Raw genomic sequence first — 24822 nt, forward strand, 5'->3', positions numbered from 1 at the left:
AGGAATCTGAGCAGAGCCTGAATGTCTGAAATGTGCAGTCTGTGGAATTAAGAGTTCCCGGTTTAGAGGTTTCAGCTGGATTAAGATGCAGAGTTCTGGAGATAGTAGAAATGTGGGAATGTCTCTCTCACCAAATCTCACTTTCAAAGGCCTGACAAAACAGGGGACAAGTACTTTTAAACTCCATTTGCTTTCCTAACTGGATTAAATATGCATGTCCGCATGCATTTTTTCATCACCGTTTCAGAGATTTCTGTATTGTTATTATCTTGTCACTGGAGATGCCGGATTGACTGTAAATGCATACGAGGTCTATCAAGCAGACGTGTTTGAATTAAATGAACATTTTGTTTGACAAAAAGCTTGGCAAGGCCAGTCATTAAAAAATGAATACTTTTAACTGTACTGATGCTGAAAATAGTATGATAAAGCTAAGGACAAATGCCGCCTGATTCCACGCCATTGTCGGTTCCGTAATTCCCTGTGTCTCACTCACTTAAAATCTGTCAATCTGTCAAAACTGTCAAGTTGATACAGCCTTGAGACAATTTAATTGCAGTACAATATTTACTTGCATAGTAGATTCCTTTATTTAGGGTCACATACAAGTAAAACAGACTAATCAGTCTGTAGTGCCAACATCCAAGTCAAAACTGTAGACTTCTGGTTAATCCAGTTCCATACATTCTCGAATTATGTTCTGGGAGAACAGTGATGAGGATGACCCACCCCAAAGAGGTTCATTGACAGTTTTAATTCCATGAAAATGACATATTGGCAATACTGTATGTAACAAAACCAGCGTTCTAGTTATAATCTGAGCTTTGTGGGGGTCTCTAAAATAACTACTGTTAGGTGTAATGAGGCGAAGATCCATGATCAAAGTTGACACGTAAAAGTAGTTCAAACCCAGTTAAGCTCTATTGAGAAACGTTCAATACAAGAATCAGACATTTGCTCAGTTCGATTCACAATGGCGAACAGGGGAGAAGCCCCTCAAACTCCTCCTTCATCTCGCCCATGGTGGCACACTACACGAACAACCAAAGACAACAAAACATAAATCATACAACACAGACACATTTGTACAAGACAATAATCATGCTATTTATAACATTTACAGGGCAACAGTCCTGCATGAACCTGATAAATTGTCCCGTGCACAGGGCATGCTGGGAGCTGCCGGCGGCATGGTAGCTAGTCTATAGTCTATACTACTTTCTATTCAATATATTATGATAATGTTGGCTGATACATGTAGTGGCTTCTTCTTCCAAGTTTGAACGTTTGTGGCTCGCACACTCTCAACAGGAACAGATATAATTTGCGCAATATTCTACTGCGCACCATGGTGGCTTGGTGGTGAAGTGCAGCCATACTGTCATTGACAAGAGAATATGGTGCGTTTAGTTCTTTTGGAAAACATTTTTCTTTTAGCCTATTTATCTCGTTAACGTAAATAATACTCATTACATTGAAAAATGCATTATTTGTGATTAAAATAATGGTTGTTGTTAATGTATTAGCGACCCCCACAGATGTATGATTTTACTGCTTTCATGGGAGCTCAGACCCCACCTTATGGGAGCTCAGCTCCCACTGGCTCCCACATAACTCAAACCCTGAACAAAACTGATAAGCTGTTCTGTTGGTACTGCAGGTACAGGCCTTCACAGATGCTTAAAAGTAGATTTGCACTTATTACACATTTCAAATCTAAATATTTTATTTTGATTAAAATTATATCTTCAGGTGCTTTTTCAACATCTTCATGATTGTGCCAGTGGTCTGTGAGAAGACCATTGCCTCAAACATCATAGCGATGCTGAGGGGTAACTCTATATAGAACAAAAAGGCACAGGCTATTGTCGAGATAAAGGTCTGCTTAACATTTATTCACAGTACGTTCATTCTCTCCATGGCTAAAATGATCTAAGGCAGTGAATATCATCTCTGTTCCATGCAATGCACTGTCGATTTCCCTCATTAAATAGCGTCTGGTTGGGAGGAAGATGATAGTCTCTCAGTCCCCAAGCCTGTCTCCATATCTAGTGTCTGTTTATGCTGGCTGAACCGTTGGGATATTTGTTTCTTGCTGCATACAGCCTGTTACTTACTTAACACTGGAACATATTGTCATGATCATTATATCAAATGACAGTAAAATATAATACAGTCAGTTTCAAAGGGTGTGGGGTTCCCTGTCAAAGTAGCGGTCTTGTTTGCAATCATCATAGCCCTCGGTCTAAGATTCATCACAGGTCTCTGCTGAATTCAGGCCTTGGCGGCTATTCATTTTTGTCTTTGATCAGTGTTTCTTCTCCAGCAGTAGGCTACTTCCTTCTTTTGCTAAAACAGGATTCAGATGGCTAGGCTACTAACAAAGGTGACAGCTAATCTGCTCTTTGGATGTGCAATGCTACTGAAATACATTTCAGGACCACTAGTTAATCATAGAGCCTGCAAGGGGCTTGAAAGAGGATAACTGATTAGTTACGTCCTGACATGCTGTGAGCTCCATAATGTTTGGGGCAAAGACATATTTTTCTTAATTTTTCTCTGCATTCCACAGTTTAATTGCAAATAATCCACATGTGGTTAAAGTGCAGATTCTTTTTATTACAGGGTATTTTTACACAGTCTGGTTTCGTCATGTTGAAATTACAGCAGTTTTTATATATATAGTCCCCCATTTCAGGGCACCATAATGTTTGGGAAAAATGGCTTCATGGGTGTTCCTGATTAGTCAGGTGTGTTCAATTGCCTCCTTAGTGCACTTACAAGAGAGCTTTTACCATCTAGTCTTGATTCCAGGCAATATGAGGACCACAGCTGTGCTACTGAAAGCCATTAAGAGGTTGAGAAATAAGAAGAAAAAAAAAGTTAGAGACATAGGCCAACCCTTAGGCTTACCAAAATAACCTGTTTAGAACATCATTAAGAAGAAAGAGAACACTGGTGAGCACAGTAATTGCAAAGGGCCTAGTAGGCTAAGAAAGACCTCTATAGTTGATGAACAAATAATTCTCACCCTAATGAAGAAAGAAACCCAAACCCCTGTACAACAGATTAGAAACACTCTTCAGGAGGCTGGTGTGGATGTGTCAGTAACTACTGTTTGAAGAAGACTTCACTACTAGATGCAAACCACTAGTTAGCCACAGAAACAGGATGGCCAGGTTACAGTCTGCTTAACAAGTATCTAGGAGAGTCTGTAGAGTTCTGACAGAAGAGACCAATATTGACTTGTATCAGAGTGATGGGCAAGAGCAAAGTGTGGAGATCCAAAGCACCCCCTCAGTGAAACATGGTAATGGGGGTGTTATGGTTTGGGCCTTGGCTGATAATCATTTCTCTGTCATGGCCAATAACCGATAATTACCGATGATTATAAGTCAATTAATTGTTAATACCATAATTCAGAGTATGACATGATGAGACATCAAAACATCATAAGGGAAAATAATCATTTTACAACACTTGCACCAGGCCAAAACATAAACCATACCTTTTTCATAAAGTTTCTTGCAATAAGTTGTACAGAGCCCATTAGTAGGCCAAACCAAACAAAATAAAAGAGTAGTTCTAGGCTACTACTTGCAACCAAACTGGACATATTATGTGTTACAGCAATTGTAAGATCTGCTAACTAATTTCTGGGTAACATGAGTCTAATAGATACCATGCAGCTGACAACTACATGTCCATTTTAGCAAAACATGCTTTCTAATCAATCTTCCAAACACCAAAGCCAATCCTAAAAAACAGACTATTGCAGAATTAAAAGTTAATCAAGGATAAAAATAACTTCTAAAAACAAGTTCCATATTGACATGTCGAATCTTACTGGCTGCATAAACAAGGAGCAAAACAACGATACTTTCTTTCACAATACCAACCAGTTTAAAAAGTCTTTCACTGTTTCTAAGTGTACTGTAACCAAAATGTGTCGGAACTCTGAATGTAGTGCTATTGGGATGGGTGAGCAGGGAAAGTCGTGCAGTTCTAAAATCAAAAGCTGTGCTATAACCATGTTTGTATTTCTAATGAGGAGACTTTAAAAAGAGTTTAAAAGAGTTTGCTGCTTGTTGAAATTAAAGAAGCCATTCAGTCATGAAGGATCTTTGCTCTTTGCTGCAGTAGAAGGAATGGGTAGTAGTAGCCTGTAAGTATGGTGTTTTGTTTACATGTCAATGTTTAATCACAATGGAAATTCCATAGAAAATTACAATAGAATGTAAATAGCTAGAATTTAACAGATATTTTTACCTGAATTTAAGCACTTCAGCACTGTCAGTGTTGGCCCTAGCAAAGTTATTGATATAATATTGCTTAAAATTAATTTAAAATAATTGCTTAAAACAGTTAATCATTTATATTGTGAAGGCCTAAAGGAAATCATCTACATGATTGCATAATTAAAATGGTCTAAAATAAATCTGCTATATAAATATATAATTCCATAAATTAGCCTCCTTAATTTGAAATTTTTTACACTGCATGGTTATGAGTGTTTACAGTTTAGAACTGCAATGCACTGCCCAGGATGTGAAGCTTCAACCCTGTCATTAAAATGTAACCACTGTTTCACACTGCTTAACAAACTTCCTCAGAAACCACAGACATGAGCATCCAGGAAGCCATCTTTCAGTTACCTGTGCAGTGGCTGAAGAGGCAGTGATTGCAGTGTGGTTGTAGATCCAACCACAGACTCCCAGCAGTTTTCTTTGCAGTTTTCCCTCTGCATTAGTTGTTGGACACACATGATTGGTCCCAACTGTTAAAGTACGTAACCTCCAAAATATTAAAGGCTTTTTAATTGAAGACTCATATAGTACTTATCTGCGGATGCTAGCAAAACTTGATTCTTCTACTCCTTTCAGCCATGCCTTTTCTCAACGAGTGCCCTCTTGTCACCCTTGTATCAGTTTGTAAGAGACTTCGTTCAGTTGTATATTTTCATTACTCAATATTAAATCTAATGCGCCGAGCATGAACTGTAATCTGTCTGATATCGTAAGTGATTGTTGAATGTAGTAAATCATGCAGCATCTGCTGTCCGGGCACTGAGGTGGAAGTTTTACGGCAGGAAAGAAATGTAAACCAGTGTTCTGTCCCGTAATTCAAACACAGCAGTCCTGTTTGTAAAATTTCTCTGGTTTACAGTCTATGCCATCCTCTGACCACTACAACAGTATGACAGGGATGTGAAGTGCTATACTCTACTTCCATAAACTGAGAATCAATTTACAGCCCTATATTTATGGTTAACTCTTCACTTCCTGTCTCCTCAAGAACACAGCCTTCATTGTGTCTGTGAGAGGAAATTCATGTTCACAATCCTTACAGTCCTGACACTTGACGCATGTTACTTTTGACAGTCTGAGAGATGCAGATAAATAAGGAGCAATAGCATCCTTTTTTTCATTTTTTAAAGGCTTTCATAATCCAATATTTATTTTGTTATTGACTCATCTGAGGAGATAAATCATGGCTCCTGGCCCTCTACCATTTCTAAAGCCACTATTCCTCACAGTGAAATATCATTTTCCATTACTGCTGTTTTTCAAGGCATTAAAAAAGTAATTTGCTTCCATTGGTCCCAGGTGTGATTGATCCTGGATGTTTGGCTCCAGGTCTGCCTAGATTTATTGCCTCTGGATAATTAAATTAGACTTATCTATAGATTCTAAATAAATGAATAAACCCAGCCACAGGAAGAAGGCCATTTTGCCAGATTATATTACCCAACTGGACACATGCTGAATGCACTATAGTGGTAAAAATCTGGAAGCTTGCAAAGCTACTCCCTGAGGTCTTGCCATTATGCTTTCTCCCCACCAGTCCAGGCATACACTCCATTATAAATGTTGATCAGATGAATGCCTATAAATGCAGCCCTTTTTTTTTTTTTTAGCTTGCTTAGCTGTGTGTACATTCCTGAAAAAAAAAAAAAAAAAAAAAACAATTTACATTCTGGGTATGTTTGGCATCCTGTGCCGTCGAATGAAAACCAGGCATTTTTACTCATCTGTGACTAACACACCAGAATTTTTGTTGACATGCAAAGCCCATCTGTTCAAAACATTCCCCAACAGCACCTCTTGTCGCTCCCTGGGGTAATGAAAAACCCTTGTGAGGGAGCCATGAAACATATAGCTGGAAAAGCAAAGCAGGCGCACAGCTTGCGAAGCCAAACAAACGGTTAATGCGTGTGTCTGCATTAATGAAGAACGGTGATTTCAGACCATTTTTGCTTGGTTTCCATTAAAACCGTTAAACTGCTGCTTTGAAAGTATCCCAGGACACCTTCTCATTCGTCATTTTCTTCTGAGCATTGACGTGTAACTGAGCCAACAGCCCAGCGCAGTCGGGAAAAAAACATGAAAAGTTTTAATAAATATCAGAGTCCTGAAATTGTGTTTCTGCAATATTAGCATCCTTCATCACAGTGGAAGTAGAAAAAAAAAATCAGCAGCTCGTTTGTTTAATTTTTTGACACATTTGGCAGTCAACAACATCTCCCAAGGTTTTTGAATAGCTGCCGATTCCACTGCTGGCAAATTTACTCATTTTTGTATTTCACGTACAAAGACGTGGTTATCCCCTGTGTAGCCCTTAGTAGTAGTATTTAGCAGCTGTCAGTGGTTGACAGAGTTGACGGTGTTTCTTATAGTGCTGCTTCTCATCTTCTGTTAAAGATTTCAGAGAACTGCTTCCAATTTGTCTCTTGGTCTATTAGCTCTCAATTTCAATTACCACACTCGTAATGAATGTTGGCATTGAATCTTCTTGCAATCTAAGTGCTCTGTTTTCTAGGATAACCGAAACTTGTGCAGGCTAGTGCAACATATCCTCTTTGAATTCTAAGCAGGACACATTCATCAATACCCAGTTATCTGACGAGTGGGCTTTTTTTTGGGAATCCTAGAGCTGATTACAGGTTCACATACCATGACGACAATTTAAAGAACAGTCTTTAAGAATATTGGTTATAATAAGAAAAATACAATACTTCTTCCCAGCATGAATTTGTCTCCTGTTGCCTCAGTGACGTGTTGCACTACTGCCCTGCTGTGCAGTTAAATGTGATTCTTTTGCAGCGGTGAGTTGCCTGTGAACTACCTCCAGGGGCATCATTGAGGCCTCTGAAAAAAAAATCACCTTTCAGTGTCATCTTAGGAATTGTGCCTCAGGAATTGAAGGTGAGGCAGTGTTTGAGAAAGGAGCTGGACGACAGGTGGTGTCAGTGATAGTCCAGTAGCTTTGTGCTTCCTCACCCTTCCAAATAATTTATCTTCCGCATGAAGCCGTTGTCTTGCCTACAAATTTATGACGATGCATTTGACAAACAATTGTACAATGTAAAATAAGAATTAAACAAATATGTCTGTGCGTGAGTGTGTGTTTATTAGATTTTTTAAACATATTTTGCAGATAGTGCCGGTCACTTCCTCCAGACCTGGACATCATGCGTACTGTCACTATCCGAAAAGTACATACAGACCTCACGTACGGAAGCTGCCAGCTGTACTGCCATATAACACATTTATTCTGACACTGTCTGAGAAAAGCACCAGTCCTTCTTAGGTTTTTTACCTCCCTGAGCATGTGTGTGCGTGCGTGGGTGTTGTGTGTGCCTATGCGTTTGAGCATTCCTGTGCTGTGGGGCAGAGTATTCAATTCAATTCATTTCAATTCAGAGACCTTTATTGGCATGAAAGTAATGAAACAATATTGCCAAAGCCATAGAGTTGCTATGCATGAATAAAATAAGATTTAACATTTGATTGGTTACAATAGTGAGAATGTAAGAATAGTTTATTTACTGTTACCCAGACTCCTTTTCTCTGTGACATGACAGGACACACTGTAGGTTGCCACGAAAGAGGCAGTTATATCCTCACCCATGACAATTCAGAATTTTTCTTCAGGGTTTAGGTGAGGAAATTCAGACATTATCTTTAGGAATCCATCTTGGAATGTTTCCCGCAGGGAGGAAAATTTCTTGCAAAGGAGGAGAAAGCACATTTCCATTTCTACCTCTCTGTACCACTGGCTGCTAATTTTAAATATAAATTCATTCCATTGTCACCTACCCCGATATACTGTAATTATAATTCTATGATGGTGAAAAATGGCAGCTTTGAGACGGTACCGAAATCTCTTGAAAATGAGAAAAAGGAAAAATACAAGCCATGCTCTTCGCCCACTATGCCAAGCTTTAAAAAATCAGAGAGAAAGAAAAAGGGTTGTAATAAGATGAAAAAACACTGTTAATTCACCACTTTGTGGTTTGACTCCTGGCATGTGTCTTGTTGTAGTCTGGCCCCTGCACAGAAAACTTTGGTCACAATTGCACGAGCAGTGTTCTCCCTCCCCCCTCACTTCCCTCTCGGTGAGCATATTATCCCTCACAGTAGCGATTGTGACAGGGCTAATTTTTAGCATGATCTCAGGCCCTTATTTACCTCCCCGTGGTATGCTGCCACTGAAAGGCAAGGGCCAGTATTTTCAATATGAATTAACCAGCCTGGAAGGCATTGAAAGGCAAGAATTAGAGCAACACTTTAACGCCTCTAAAAAAATGAGAAACCATAGCGTAACCAGACTGATTCATTTTCATGGTCTACTCTAAATGTTGATATTGTGTGTTTAAAACACACACACACACACACACACACGCATAATAATACTTCATTTCTTACTCTCAATTGTAATTTTTTCATATCACTAAGTAAATGCATACCTCTTATGCTAATAATGTGCAGGTTGAATGATACACATACTGTGTATGTGTGTGCAGGCGTGCATGTGTATATGTATGCTTGTATACAGTGTGACAGCAAGGACAGGAATACTTGTTTTGTACACAGTGTTTAGCTGCTGTTTCCTTGGTGTTAAAACCTAAATCACAGAAAGACAAGTGAACCTCTGTGCTGCAATGGGCGGCAGTAATATCCAAACTGTCCTTCCCTCGTTACCTTTTTTCTTTTAGCTTTTCATAAAATCTGGACACTAATTTTGGACAGTTTTCATTAAAATGTTGATGCGCCGGCTTTTTTATGGTCTTCATTGTTGTTGTTTTGTGTTACTTGTATCGCATCCATCAATAAAATGAATTTTTATGCACAAAAGAAGCCACAGAAAATAAGAGAGAGAGCAATGTGTTACCTGAAATCGAATATGGAAATTCACCGAGTCCACGGTCCGAGAGATGTGTCTCCAGCAGGGCCCAGTGCCTCACAACGTTCAAATTGTTCTGCGGTAACTGCTGTCTGGGGCAGTATCATTTCGCTTCTATAAAAGAAATGAGACAAGCCTCTCAAGCCAAATAGATGTGAAACACCGGCCTACTTCAACAATGCAGAGCTAATTTACAAGCCACTCTCACAGCGTGATGCACTCCTGTTTGCTTGCTTATTACTTAGTCATCCCTCTGGGAATTTGGGGACTGCAAATTTTCAAGGAAATGTAAGAAATAAATTGATGATGCATTTCACTCCTCTGTAAGCTACAGCTTTCTCTTGGCATACAGTAGTACAGACAACCCAAAGTGGGTGGAGCCATGACCAGCTGCTAATCTCTGACTTTGAGTCATATGTCATATGACATGTGACATATGTCGGCATATGTCAGCCCCGCCCCCCTTTGATTTCATGAAGCCTAATTCTCTCATCTCTATAGGCAGTGATTTATGCATTTAGTGCAGAGGATGTTTGGTGAATTTTGATCATTGCATGAGAAACAGCAATTTTCAAATAATTTTTGAGAATTCAGCCTGCTATTTAGAGTGGGTTTCAGCTCAATTTCTCAATTTCAGCTCAATTTCACATTTATACATATAATCACACAAATTCCCTTTAATTTAAAAATGCACATGTTTTTGGATGTCCTTTGTTGGATTCAGTTTACAAAACATTGCACAAAGTAGATCAATTGAACACAAATTCACAAATTCCACCTCTCTGTCAAATTCCACCTCTTTTTACTCATTGAACAGATTTTACAGAAATGCTAAAGTATAAAGAGAAGAACCACACTCCTACCTTCTCTGAAAGTTGGAAAAAGGTATATCTTAATAAGAGGGAAAAACCTATTATCATCCATTATCTGGCTCCACACACCTGCAGTAAGAAGTTTATAATACTTTTTGACTGAGCGCAGCACTTTTCATGTAATCTTGAAAAAGGAAAGTTTGAGCCTAAAGCTACAGAGTCCTGCCACGGTGTCAGCAGGCTTTCCTAGGGGAAAACACAGCGCCTGTTTTAGAAGATTCTGGCAGGGGGAATTCTGGCTGGAAAGAAGGTCTGGAGACAGCTCACTGACAGGTGAAGGTGAAAAGAAGCATTGTTTTCCTGCGGGATGAGTGGCTAGGCTCTCCTCTTCCAGGCGAATGGAAATGGATCTCCAGTGAGGACGCAAGGTGTGGCTTACAGCATTAATGGGGCCAATGTCGAGTTTGAGGGCTATGTTAAATGAACTGATCTCTCAATTATACTGACTGTTGGAGGTATATAACCAGCAGCAAAAGCCATAAATCAGCCTAAAAAATGAGGGATAGTCATGGGGGAAGGGGCGTCATGATGGAGGGGAGCTAAGTAACACCTAAGACAAGGTAGCATGCATTGAAAGCGTAAATATGCTACTTAAAGAAGCTCCCATTTAAGCCAAACAGTGCAGCAAGACATCTGCTGGTAGCTATCTCATGCTGCAAATAGATGGTACATGAGACTGTTTAATAATGTAGGTGACATTCAAATATGCTGTAAGTGAGGCATCCAAACTCTTGAATACCATCAAAGGTAGCTGGGAAGGGCAGCTAATGTGCCAAATTTGGCAGCTGCACAGGCTGTCATACAGGACTTAAAAAGAACACTGGAACACAGATGACTTGGTTATCAGGTTAGGGTGAAATCTATTTTCAATTCAACCAATTCAGAAAATGAATTAAAATTCAATTAATTAATTCAAAAAATACCCACAGAACATTATGGGCAGTGTTGAATCCATGAAGTGAATTTCAATTCATTTGAAGCAAAATGGAACTGACCCCAATACTGACAATACAACAAGGTTGATTAAGCTGCTGAGAGCCCCTACCCTGGAGCAGGAGCAGCAATCTTGGGACTCATTTCAAAATGAATTAATTTTTGTGCATGCTCTTCTTTTTAAATTTTAAATTACCATTCTTTGTTAGATCACATTTTTTTTGCTGGTCTTATATTAGACATTAGCTCTTGGTATAAATAGGTCAAATTGCCTTTTTGGATCCTAGAAACTGTGCTGCAGTAAATCCAGTGTCATTTCCAACATCAGGAAGTCAAGTCATGCTACTCAAGCATCGTCTTTGTTGATTCTGGGTGTATAGGGATATTGTTTCCAGAGTACCAACTAGACCAGGGGTCCACAAGCTCGGCTGGTTTTTGTATTCACTTTAAAATCAGCATCCAATTCAGAGCCAAGTAACTAGGTAAAGAGAGCTAACTATGTAATCAACTGCTCTAATTGATTAATACAGTGCACAGTGACAACAACAACCTGGGCTGCAGAGCTCAGATCAAGATGAACACCCATGTAAGTTTATGCTTAAAAACCTGCAGCGCTGTCCAAGCAGCTTCACGCTGTTCTGTAATGGCCTGTCTATCCTAGCATTGTGGATGTTTTATGCAAGGTATTATTCCCTTTCATTTCAGACATGACCTAAATGCTCTGTGGCACTGTAAATGAAAGAAGAATGCTTTCACTGCAAGGGTTTAGTGTTCTATAATTGTGGTGCGGGACTTTCACCATTGAAAGTACAGCAAAAGCTTCTACCCCCAGTCTTATCTCCATTTCCAGGTGTGTTGAAAGGGAAGCCTTTACAAAGCTTTTAAAAACACTGTTTTTGTTCTGTCATTTTTCCTGGTAGCTGTACAGGGTGGGAGCACTGCTGTAACAGCATTTCAAAGAAGATATAGCACAGCATGGGCATTTGCCTTTGGTTTATAGTTGAACAAATGTTACTTTCACAGCTTATAGTTGGATACAGACTAAAAAGGGGTTTGGAGATAAGAAATTTAAGCAAGATTCTGTACTGTTTATTTGTGCTTTTGTTTTTTGGTGCTCTGTCATGACCTGTCAAGGTAGGTCATTTCCCCCTCAGGTTTTCAAACCTGCACTATGCCCATGAGCATATGCCCATTTTGGTTTGTAAAAATAAAAAGTTTGAAAGTGAGGCTTGCACTCTAATGCAATATTCTATTGTATAAATGATCCCATATTTGACTGTGTGGTCCACATCGCTTAGTGAAGTCAATGTATTTAGCAAATACTGAATTTATTAAGTGGATGAAAGGTAGGCATAGTCATATTTACATACGTTTGTATTGGATTGACAAAGAATGCCCATCCAATAGCATTTAGACATTTTACAAACAATATTTTAAAAATCTGAATCTTTCATTGATTATGAAAAATTGATACAAGGTCGATCTTTATATATTTTATATTTATATGTTTATACTTTATTATCGCAGTACTAGTGGTTTCTTTATTCTATGTTCTGCTACAGTTGATGATGTATGTCCCTCTGAGCTGCTACAGTAGTGCTTACAGGTTGGCGCTTACAGGTTGGCTTACTTCTGTTTTTCAGTTATTCAAGAGAATAATGAAAAGTGGAACAAACTGGTGGCTGACATGCAATTCAAGTCTCTGTCATCGTTTGTTATTAATATTGGCACTCAGTGTAACCGAGTTCCCGGGGTTCGCCTAACAAAGTAACTTTTTGTGCTTTCTAAACTAGGGGTGGGATTTTTTTCAGTTTTCTCAAAACAATTACAAGCTGATTTGTCCTTTTGTGTACGAGTACTATTTTTTCTCTAAAGCCTGTTTAACAAGCAGGTTAAAGGCATCACAGGGGATTTTCTACAGCTTTACTGCACACAGAACACTGGCGACATATCAGGCTCTTCTTCTGGTTGGGAGGAGGGTCTGAGGAGCAGGTGGTTGTGCCAGAGTGCTTTGCTACTATGAACAGTGACAGCCCTGGAACAATAATTATTGGACAGATAAAGTTTAAAACCTATGCTATACATCACACGCTATTTTCAGTCTTTCTGGTGCCAGGTAGTCCAGGTGTCTAAACAATTAAGTAAATTCAAAGATTCTAAAAATATAAACTCATTTAGTCTGAATTCGATTTGATTTGGTATACCAGTTAAAGGTAAATAAGTACCGGAAAGTATCCATCTCCTTTCTTATAATTATCAGGCTTTAGCAGGCTAATAGGGTACATGAATTGTTTCATATGCATTTTATTTAGCTATTCTGGGAAATAAAGACATTAAAATAGACAAAGCTAGGCTATACATTATAAGATGGCAAAATATTTAGTTTTATTTTTCTTGTGTGCACTCAAGGGGATGCATGGCATCCTTGATAAAATATGAGGCATTGTGAAAAATAAATGTGCTAAATGAAGTTAACCATCTGCACTTGACAAATGCCATGACAATGTACAGGCCAACAGCACAATATGCATGCTATCACCCCTAGTGTAAACCCAAACATTTGGCAACAGAATCTTTTAATGAAATTTCATGATCAAGGTTCATCATGGCAGCTTTTGCCCAATTCTAATTATTGGAAACCTGAAAACTTTAAAAGTACTTTATCTACTCACTCATTTGAAGGCCATCCGAACAGCCATGCATTGTGCAAAATCTTCAGAAAGCTCTTTCAGGTTCAGCTCGCGAGCTCTGACACTTGTGAGTAACTTACAGCCAGTCCATTCAGTATCTCCTGCTCTATGCTGTTTCCCTGGTAGCCATTGATTAATTTTATATTAGAAAATGTGCTCCGTGCTGTTGCGAATATGACAGGCAATGTCACAAGCAGTGCAGTAGCCTACACACCTCATCTGATGTTGGTGGATAGTGTTCCACAATAAGAATTTTCGTGACTGGGGATACCACAGTGTGTGAACAACAGCAGTTCAATAACCGGGAAGGTTATTGGGATGGCAGGTATGCCACCCTGCCAAGTTACGGCTTGGTGGGGTGGCATGCCCCATACCTATACAGCACTGAGAATTTGGCACTTTTCAGGGGTTTTCCTACAGAAATAACTACAATGATCAGGGACTCTCAGCCCTTAAGACCATTATATATTCTCTTTAGTCAGTGTATTCTCTTCAAATGGTAAGACGAAAAAACACAGGGCCAAGTTAAATTAAATAATTTAGGAAACATTTGGTAGCATTGCTTTGTAACAGAGCTTATTTAATTTGTGAGCTTAGATAGCCAATATTGCTTGTAGTAACTTAGTCTCATTTTGATATCAATACTTTTAATGGCAGTACAGACAGTGTTTTGTATGTGTAAGTAACTTGGCATTTTAGTATGTTGAAAACATGTTTTTGTTAAGACTGATATATCCCTGATGTAGGCTAGTAATGGTCAGATATTTAGCCATGGTTGAGTTGGAAACCACTTTTTTTTAAGCCATCCATTCATCCATTTTCCCTTTTCTGAGATCCACTTTCGTGTTTATAAGCCATTTTGATTTGGTTTTGTAGCTGGGAGTCCTCTTTGCTCACATTCTCACTACCAAGTCGATACCTGACCTCAAAATTTCACTGCCCAAACTAGCTAACAGTTATGTCATTCTGTATCACCACATGATAGAGAATGGAGAACCAGTGCAAGACCATGATAATGTATTGCTAGTGCCCACTGTTCACGATGTTCATGCTCTGATTGATTGGGAGAAACAGAGGCTAGAATGGGCAATGCCCAACCCTACCATACCTAGTCTCCACCCCTGGTTTTAGAAGATAAGGCCCCCACAATTTTGTTGTTAATGTTACTTAGTCTCTCAGTTTTACACTGGTAATTAAATGTTATAGATAAACGGGCACGTCTCTGAATGAATTTTGATTGCAGTAGAAAACAATTAAATATGGCAACAAACAGGTCTTACAGGTGTAAGTATAATGTAAAAATGTGTTCCCTTTCTTTTGTTATGTATACACAAGCAGATGCTACTGCACATTTGCTGGACAACTTAATGAGGTAAAATAACATTCTCCATTTCAAAATCCATCTTTATCATTGCTTCATTGCTAGTAATTATCTTTTGAAGTTGTTGTGATATACTGTTGAAATTTAAGTGGTTTGCTTTCGAAGTAGCATTAGGCATCCACAGTCTAGATGGGCAGTATGGCTGTCTCTAATGTGATTATTATTGTTTGGTGAAGAAATCTGTGCAAAAACAAATTATGTGATGTGTAGCGGTTGTTGATAAGGCCTTGTGTATGAAAGCTAGGTTTGTGTTTCTAGAGAGAAAGAATAATTGCTTTGCCAACATCAGTGCAGCTAATTTGCAAGCTAATTTGTGCAGAGATAGAAGAATACAGAAGTAGTGTAAGATCATTAATTCTTCTCCTACAATGGGCTAATGACCATTACCTTGTGAAGATTTCAGTATCTGTTGCTTGTTGCATATCAATTGTGTCCATTTCTACATAGTGCCTTCAGGCACAACAGTCCTCGGTCCTTTTATGAAATTCAGCTGACATTTACAGATATATGTTATTGCTGAAACATTTTTGCTTGTTTTTTTATTCCCCAGTTTTTGTTGTCATTCACTAGATCAGAGGAACTTGACATCACATGACATTTCTTCACTTCACATCATCTAAAATATATATTTGCACTAACAATGTTCACATCTGCAGGCACCCCAACATACTTGTGCAAAAAAATAAAATAACAGCCTTGCTTTTATCTTGTACAGTGGACCATTGAATGAATAAATCCATTTTTAAAATGCTATGGGCTACATTACTGAATTCAAAGGGTTCTATTTTGAGGTTGCAAAGTTGGAAAACACTTAGGAAAATACTGGGGTAGATAAAAAGATGAGTGTCCAGTGTCGTTTTTGGTATTTAAAAATCACTAAAGCACATGCCATGGGGTACATGCAGGTGCTTCAAAGAGGCTTTTCCATTTTTAAAGAGATGAAGGTGTGGCAAAAGTGTATTGGCCAATCAGGAAGCTTTAATGCATAAAGGTTTTTATTTTGTTGTATTTATTAAATATATACTGAAATAATATAGATATGTTTGTGTTGATTTTGCAATGATTATTTAGTTAATAATTCTAGTTATTTTCACGCATGAAATTCTGCAGAAAGGTAAGTGCTGGTAAGAAACAGGATAGGAATCGGACATTTTACAAACATTTTTGTTAGTATGAATTGTGGTTACTTACCATACTTGATCATAGTTAACTTACTTGACCACAGGTTTTTAATCTGTCTCTCAGATGTCTGACATCAGACATTGACTGACGCTGTCTGACATCAGCACATATTTTGTAGGATAGTTAGAAGGGATTTTTAAAGATTTCAGGATTTCATTTGAACTGAGTATACCACACTGTGAGATGAGTTTCCCTGAATATATGCATTATACACCTTGTCTGTATGAGTGAGGGACGGAAATAACACTGCTTATGACATCACTTAGGCTTGATTCACTCTATGTTGTTCATGTGCTCAGTTTTCAGTGATATATTTACGTTTCGGCATGATATACATTTTTGTAGCAAATATAATATGAAAAGTTGATGAGTCATATCAGAAGTATTTTGCTACAGTGGACTTAAATAAATATATAATTATTTTGTGATATATGTGGATGCCTACACAGCATTCAAGACATTAATTTTTTTCCTCATGAAAAAATTTCTCCCTCTATTGATATGCATGGTTGACTGTGCTAAGACCCGGTTTCTGATAGCAGAAATTTCCGAACCTGTAAATCTATTAAAATATCACTGTATCATGCAATTGCATCAATCTACAACATGACAAGTCCAGTGCTAAAAGACAGAGATGAAAATACCAACCTGGGTGGAAACATTCTTGTGCTCTTACCTATATAATTTGAGACCAGTGCTCCTCACTGTGTCACTTCAAAGCATCAATCTGCCCGTGAGATAGCTGTGTTCGAGCACGCAAGGTGCCTTTTCCATCCTCTAAAGAGCTCAAAATGTCAGTATGGTACTTGTATATATTGATACTTAGAACTCATAAATAGGGCCATGTTTGCAATTTTATCCAATCCAGTAGACAAAACCAATTTCTGTTCATATGATGTATGTGGTTGTCAGTTCATGCACAATTTAGCCTATAATGTGCTGCATATTCAATTTTGTGCAGAGCTCATATTTCCTGTACATTTATACATGATTGATTTTACCCGCTATCCCCACTCATTTTCATATGTAACCATTTATGATTTGTGTGCTTAGACTGTGGAATATGCATGTGCAAACAAGCCAAGATCATACAGTATGCATTTGCACTTTATGAATAGGCAGCCATAGGCAAACAAACCATGAACATTTAAAGTTCACATTTTCATTTTCTCTGGCACTGAGGCCAAGACCTTTGGTACTCCTCTTTCATACTGATTTCAATATTTGAAGATTAATTGTAACTTCCTTACCATTGTGGCTACAGGATCATTGTTTTTCATTGATAACTGCTCACAAATAGCATAATCAAAAAAAAAAATACATTTTTAATATAGCAACTGCACACAAGTGATATATTTTTTTATGACCTATAAGTCAGCACAAAAGCTTAGTTTTGGGAGAGTTGAAAGAAAAGTATTTCTCCACTTTTTTATTTTGGCAGATAAACATTTTCACTTGGGCTTTGTTATAAGCGTGTGTTGCTTCAGGGATGATAAGCAAGTAGGCAGATATGATTAATTATTTCCCTGACAGCTACCTGTCTGGTGGTCTTATGCTTATCTTTGCGATAATGCTTCATGGTGCCATTTTCCCAGTATTTTTAAAATTGGTGACAGAGCACAATGCTGATCAGCTAACCTCCAAAGACTGACATCATCCATACTAAGATATGAATGTTCCCCACTATATTCTATAAAACCGGCTATCTATAAAGGGACTTTTTTATGAAGTCAATGATGTGGTGGGCCAATTGATTCACAGGGACTTATCTGCTATTAAAAGATACAGGAACATGGTAGCTTTCTTAAATCCCTGTGAAATGATTTTGAATAGGTTTATAAAAAGAAAGGAATGTGGCTGTACAGTATGTCACCTTTCATATAAAAAAGTACATTGAGGTGGGAAATCCATTTCTAACCTAATCATCTTAAGTAATACCCATTTTGTTGAAGTCCTGCAGTTTAATGCTCAAATATAACCTTGGAAACTTGCAAAGCATAAATACCTGCCATTAGATATTAAGTGTGGGGGGAGGGGGGCTTTTCAAAATATGGAGTGACTAATTTGAAACGTGGGATGGAAATTGGTTTATATTCAAATTAAAATATGCCAGTGCAGAGAGAGATTAGTCCACAATACACATTCAAATGCTAATGCGGAACATTTGTCTAAGGAGCACTGGCCCATATTATTTGACTTTGCGTGATTGTCCCAAGTGCTAAATCATGCAGGAGATTACTGAGAGCGTTGTTTGCGAGAGTCTGTGAGAGGAATGCATTTGGATCTGTTGCTTATGCCTGTACCAGGATCAAAGTCTCAGAAAACAATCATAGAACATTTACATTCATTTTTACTATCAATATCCACTGACTATGGAGACAATGCAAGGGTATATGACTACTTTAACTAATTACAGACTGGAACAGGTGGAAACTGCTAACGGTAATGGATTTGGAGGCTCACAGCATCTGTTCCATGTTCATGTAAGGGATTACTGTAAGTACATACGGTGATTATTCAAATACAAACATGCATTGATATAAAAAAATAATAATGAAAAAAATGTGCATTACAAGTGCACTGGGAATCACTTGAAAAATTTTAAATATATTTTTTTAAGGTAGCGAATATCAGATCATACGAGATAGAAAATTATACATGAAATGGTTTTGCTATACACCTCTTTTTATCTTCAACATCAAAGTGGCTGAGGGGCAATCTAAGGGGAAATCTAAACACTATTAATTTGGGGTGTAGGGCTTAAATAATTAATGCGATTTCTCGAGCTTCATTGGTTGTGAAGTTCAGGTAAATATCAACTGTTTTGTGTCTGATTCCCTCAGTTCTGACAGCATTGTTAGGGCTTTGCCAAAGAAACCCTAATGTGCTTCTATGAGATAAGCCAGCAAAGCATAGCAATTCTTTGCTAGTGTTGGGTGTTTACAAGGTAACAAGCATGTCCTTTCAGTAACATGAATAGGCTAAGATCTGAATGGTGAGTATGTTTGGTTGTCTTGTCATACCCTTCCCAGCTACCATAACCTTTTGTTATTCCTTCTTAACATAAGTTATCCCCGTATTTGATTCAGTTTACTCTCTTATTTGCACTGCAATTTGCTTCGTGAGTCAACACTGTGCTATCCACGCCCACACATGGAACACTGAAGCTGAAGCGTGTACATTCATCCACAAGCCAGAGACTGTTTATCACCAAACAGACCACATAACATAGTATAAATGTAGAGCCAGTGCTCATCAGAGGAAATATGCTTCTTTTACTTACGATACCTGGTAGGCTGTGGGCGCCTGATGTGCTGTCGAAAGGAGGTAATGTAGTTTTAATCCAAGGAACTCCGGCTGTCTAAATGCTGTGGACCTCAGTTCAGAGTTGGCTAGTGTCCCTGCCTGTATGGTGAGAACCTGCACAAATGGAAGTACACTTTAAAACATGATGCACCACATCTACTAAATAAAATTGTGGCAACAGATTACAAGTAATATTATTGATTAAATAACCATGTTTGGTAGTTGGAATTAGAGTTAATAATTAAATGAGACCCTTTAAAATTTTACACAAATATGAGTACATGCAAATAGAAAACACAAAATGATTAAACCAAACTAAAATACTGACATGAAAAAGAGAAACCACCAAGCTTATAAAATAGTACTAATTAAAACAGTGAAATCCTTGTCAATTGAAAATTGCTTATTTAAATTAGAATGAATTAATTCAATGCTGTCTGTTTGGAATTATTCAAATGGGATGCTTATGTACTTATAAACTTTTTAAAATGATACTAACACAGCCTAATTGCCACACAATCAAGGATTCCACAAAATTCAGTTATGTCCAATATATTTTACAAAATACATTTGAAATATCTACAGTATCTTTTTTTTTTTTTACAGTGTACTTGGGAGGCCTGCCATTGGTTCACAGGAAAAAACAGTCATTACTCAGTTTTGAACAGTTCCACATTAAGTGCTATTTCAATTTTTACATTGCTTTATGTGCAGGGAACTCAGTTTTTCCACAGGTTTTTGATAATATTCAGTGAGCACTTGGATGCATTCAGGGAAAAAAATCACACTCTTGGTGTATTAATTTGGTTTTGTAGAAATTAAGAAAGGTTCAACAGTTTGCTTATGAGTAGGAATAATTCTGTCCTTGTTTTTATATAGTTCAGAAATTTAATTTTGGTGACTGCTGAACTCAGCAAACTGTAGAAGAAAGTAACACTTGTGTTGATATGCTATTCAAAGTTAAGTACCAATATTGATTAAATCCAGGCCTCTGGCCTACTAATGTACTTACAGTTAAAAACTGCTTGGCTCTCTGTTCACCAGACCTTAAAAAATGTCCGCAGCTTAACTGAAAAATCAATTTGTCACAAAGAAACTTTGCTTTGCAGTTTTGGCGAGAACGCTAGAGTTTTTGGTGACCCAGTTATGAAGGTTCTTTTGGAACAATATGAAATTAGCCCCAACATTTTTCGCCACTTTCTCCTTGTAAAACCCCACTTTTCACTGCTGAAATTCCAGATGGCCTCCCTTGCCTGTGTCAGCAGATCAGTTTCAGCTGGTTTAGAATGCTGCAGCTGGACTGAACCCTCACCTCTTTTCGTCTCCCTTCACTGGTTTCTGTTCGTATGAAATTCAGAATCCTGGCTTTCAACAGTCAAGGGCACAGATCCTTCCTACCAGAAATCGCTCCAGAGACCTTACACCCTCTGCTTAGTACCCTTTGGACATCTGCCACCTACCCCCTCCCCACAATGGGCATCCCAAATATTTTTTCCTATCCTCACTGCCCCCTCAACAGTGGAATGAGCTACCTGTAAATGTCAGAGCTTCAGAATCACTCATCATCTCTGGACTTAAACCCCACCTGCTCGGAGTTCACTTGAGGTCCTCAGAACCTAGCTGTACCTAGCACATAAAATCTGATAACCAACCTCTACAGGAAATTTGAAATACTGTATGTACAAAGATTCTCAATGGCAAAACCATTCTAATAGAATGCACATAGTCCCTACTGGGCCAAGTTAAACTCTGTTAGAGTTAAAAGAACTCTTACAAATTTAATTTCACTGTGAACAATTCTCTGTGCAGTTCTTACAGACCTCTGTCCAGAATTGAGAGGATGGTATTATCTTAGATTACATTGGATCACTTTTCCACATCATGTGAGGACATAACTTATAGCAATGTTTCATTATTAGGTTCTGTGTGCATTGAAATTACCTTGATATAGCTATAAATGTAAAAAGGACTGTTTTTTCTATTTATTTTCTAGTAACTTTTCAACATGAAGCTTTTTTGCACTTTTCCAGCTGTGTATTGTGTCTGAGATACACAGTGCCCTCCATAATGATTGGGACAAAGACCATTTTTATACACTTTGATTTCACCATGTAGAAATCACAGCACTTTTTATACATAGTCTCTCCCCTCCCCCCCTCCCCCCCCCCCCTTCTGGTTAGGGACATATTACTGCTATGTTAATGAAAGTAGTCATGTTTAGCACTTTTCGCATATCCTTTGCATGCAGTGACTGCTCGAAGTCTGTGTCCCATAGACATCATCAGGTGCGGAGTATCCACTCTGATGATATTATGCCAGGGCTGCAGCCATCATCAGTACTTGCTTGTCTCGGTGGCTAGTTGCCTTAAGTTTTCTTTTCAACATATGAAATGCATGTTCAATATGGGGTAAGGTGCCACAAATGGCAGAATGCCTGGCAAAGGAGTGCCGACAGTGCCATAAAAAGGGCATTTCGCCGCAGCCTGCCACTCCACAGGGACTATCCACACAGCAGGTCCAACATGAGTCTGAGGAAGAGGATTTAGTCTTCCTTAGGGAGATAAGAATCCCCTCAGTGACAGAGTGGACAGACGCGGTGTCCATTGATGAAGAAGTGGTCGAATTTAAACTTGTCAGAGGAGCAGCAGTGATTTCCATTCTAAGAGAGATTCAAGCCTGAGTGAGAAGGAACAGTCATCAACCTACTAAAACCCTATATGGACCAGGTAACCACATCTTGGAGGTCCAGGGCAGCTTTAGCAGTACACTTTGAGCAAGAGTGCTACAAGAGGTGTACGTTGCAGCAGGTCCTTCAACACCCCTGCTAGGCTAACCTGCAATTGAGGCACTGGACCCGGTCCACAAGTGATAGAACTTTAGGAGGATTTCCTCGCTACGTATCCAAAAATGTTCAATGGATTGGGACAGCTCAAGGAGCACAATTGAACCGGAGGCGTATGCCAGTTCATATGCCCTGTCCACACCACTGCATGTGCCCATTCCTCTCAGAGGTAAAGGCCATGATGAGATAGACTGCACAGAGGACATGGGAGTCATCTCTAAAGTTGCGCAACCCACAGCATGGTTCGTAGGCATGGCCTTGGTCCCGAAGACAAACAGAAAGATCAGGGTCTGAGTTGACCTTACTCACTAGAACAAATTGGTAAAGTGGGAGCCACATATCCAGCCATTTGTGGACAATAAGCTAGTGTTACTTTCAGGGATAAAGGTTTTTTCTAAGCTTGATGCCTGTTCAGGAGGTGGATTCCTTCTGCCCATGAATTATCTCTGCTGACAACATTTATCACTCCCTTTGGCAGGTACTGCTTTAACAGGCTGCCTTTTGGGATTTCCTTGGCCAGCATTTCCCACACATAGGCTTTACTTGGGTGGGCTGCTGAAGTAAATTAACAACCACTGAAGTACAGTATATCTGGAGTTTAGACATCAGCGAATAATTAACATTTTGGTGTTTTTTCAGTGTTTAAATAATTAATCGATCAACATTGCTTCGATTATTTGAATAGTCTTAATTCTGTAGATAAACTTTATTTCTGTCCAATGTGTGTACTAGTTTCGTACAAGTGTACAAGCTGTAGTTTTTAAAAGGCAGCCACTCAACAAAGTTCATGCAGAAATAAGCATCAGAATAAGTACAATGGCCATAATTAATTGCGCCTAAAGACACAGGTAACACGACAGTTTGGAAACACGCAGAACCCAGTACTCACATGACACAAACGACACGACTGCATGAATGTACTCAACAACATATATATATAGCCGCTTTACTAGGTACACCGTGACACCCGGTGTGGTCTTCTGCTGCTGTAGCCCATCTGCTTCAAGGTTCGACGTGTTGTGCGTTCAGAGATGCTCTTCTACATATCTCGGTTGTAACGAGTAGTTATTTGAGTTACTGTTGCCTTTCTATCAGCTCAAACCAGTCTGGCCATTCTCCTCTGACCTCTGCCATCAACAAGGCATTTTCACCCAGAGAACTGCCGCTCACTGGATATTTTTTCTTTTTCGGACCATTCTCTGTAAACCCTAGAGATGGTTGTGCCTGAAAATCCCAGTAGATCAGCAGTTTCTGAAATACTCAAACCAGCTCGTCTGGCACCAACAACCATCCCACGTTCAAAGTCACTTAAATCACCTTTCTTCCCCATTCTGATGCTTGCTTTGAACTTCAGCAGATCGTCTTGACCATGTCTACACACCTAAATGCATTGAGTTGCTGCCACGCGATTGGCTGATTAGATATTTGTGTTAACGAGCAGTTGAACAGGTGCACCTAATAAAGTGGCCAGTGAATGTATATATTCCATAACAACACTTCTAACAAACTGGTAGTTTTTACTCTGCAGAATGTCATATCTGCCTCGAAATTGGTCAAATGATTTTGTCAATGTTATTAGTTGGTAACGTGGTAACTTGGTAACATGTCTCATGAGGAACACTGAAAACAGAAGGTTGGTCATGTTAATTGACAATGCCTGGCTGGCTGGCTGCCTGCCTGCCTGCCCGCCCATTGGAAAATCTCATTACTTCCACAGCCAATAGAGTATGATAAGGGAGATAAATTATAAAGTCAACAAATAAAAAATTAAATATACATACCTAAAATTTACCTATATATTTTTGAAGACCAAAGTGATAATAATTTATGTAAGTGATTTTTTGTAATATGCAATCAAAAAAATTGAAAATTGTAAAGCTTTTTTCTCTTCTTTTTTTTTTTAAAGGTGGCGTTTAACATTAAAACAAAAAACATTCAATAAGCATTTCAACTGTCATGATTTCAGGGTACATTCATAATTTTAAAAAACAAAACAATAAACCACAATCAAAAACCATGATTATTTTTCAAAACCGAATCTTAATTGAACTGAATTCAAAAAAGACTAATCGCTCAGCACTGTCAGAAACCCATTCTACAATTTACATTTTTTTATCCATCCCAGAAAATGACACTATCCTTGACTGATTAACCAGTGGACAATCTCCCCTCACTCCACCCCTCCCATCCTTGTTAATTCTGCTTGGACGGAGTGTGGCACAGTGTGTAAGGAACTGGGCTTGTAACCGAAAGGTCGCAGGTTCGATTCCCGGGTAAGGACACTGCCGTTGTACCCTTGAGCAAGGTACTTAACCTGCATTGCTTCAGTATATATCCAGCTGTATAAATGGATACAATGTAAAGTGCTATGTAAAAAAGTTGTGTAAGTCGCTCTGGATAAGAGCGTCTGCTAAATGCCTGTAATGTAAT

At 38.6% G+C, this 24822-nt stretch overlaps 1 long non-coding RNA gene across 4 annotated transcripts in view; it reads right to left on the bottom strand.

The window, feature by feature from the left end:
• Positions 1-2598: 2598 nt before the first annotated feature.
• Positions 2599-24822, bottom strand: part of LOC135255279 (uncharacterized) — a 130798-nt gene continuing 108574 nt past the window's right edge. Inside the window, exons 3-5 of one of the 4 annotated variants that reach the window (XR_010330143.1) lie at positions 19533-19664; positions 9175-9300; positions 2599-5940 (exon numbers count right to left, since the gene is read on the bottom strand). This is a non-coding gene — a long non-coding RNA (uncharacterized LOC135255279). Of the gene's footprint in view, positions 5941-6046; positions 6115-7725; positions 8008-9174; positions 9301-19527; positions 19665-24822 lie in introns of those variants that run through there. The other 3 variants (XR_010330146.1, XR_010330145.1, XR_010330144.1) reach the window with 3 other exon arrangements.

The sequence above is a fragment of the Anguilla rostrata genome, chromosome 5 (assembly GCF_018555375.3).
Source record: "Anguilla rostrata isolate EN2019 chromosome 5, ASM1855537v3, whole genome shotgun sequence".
NCBI lineage: Eukaryota > Metazoa > Chordata > Actinopteri > Anguilliformes > Anguillidae > Anguilla > Anguilla rostrata.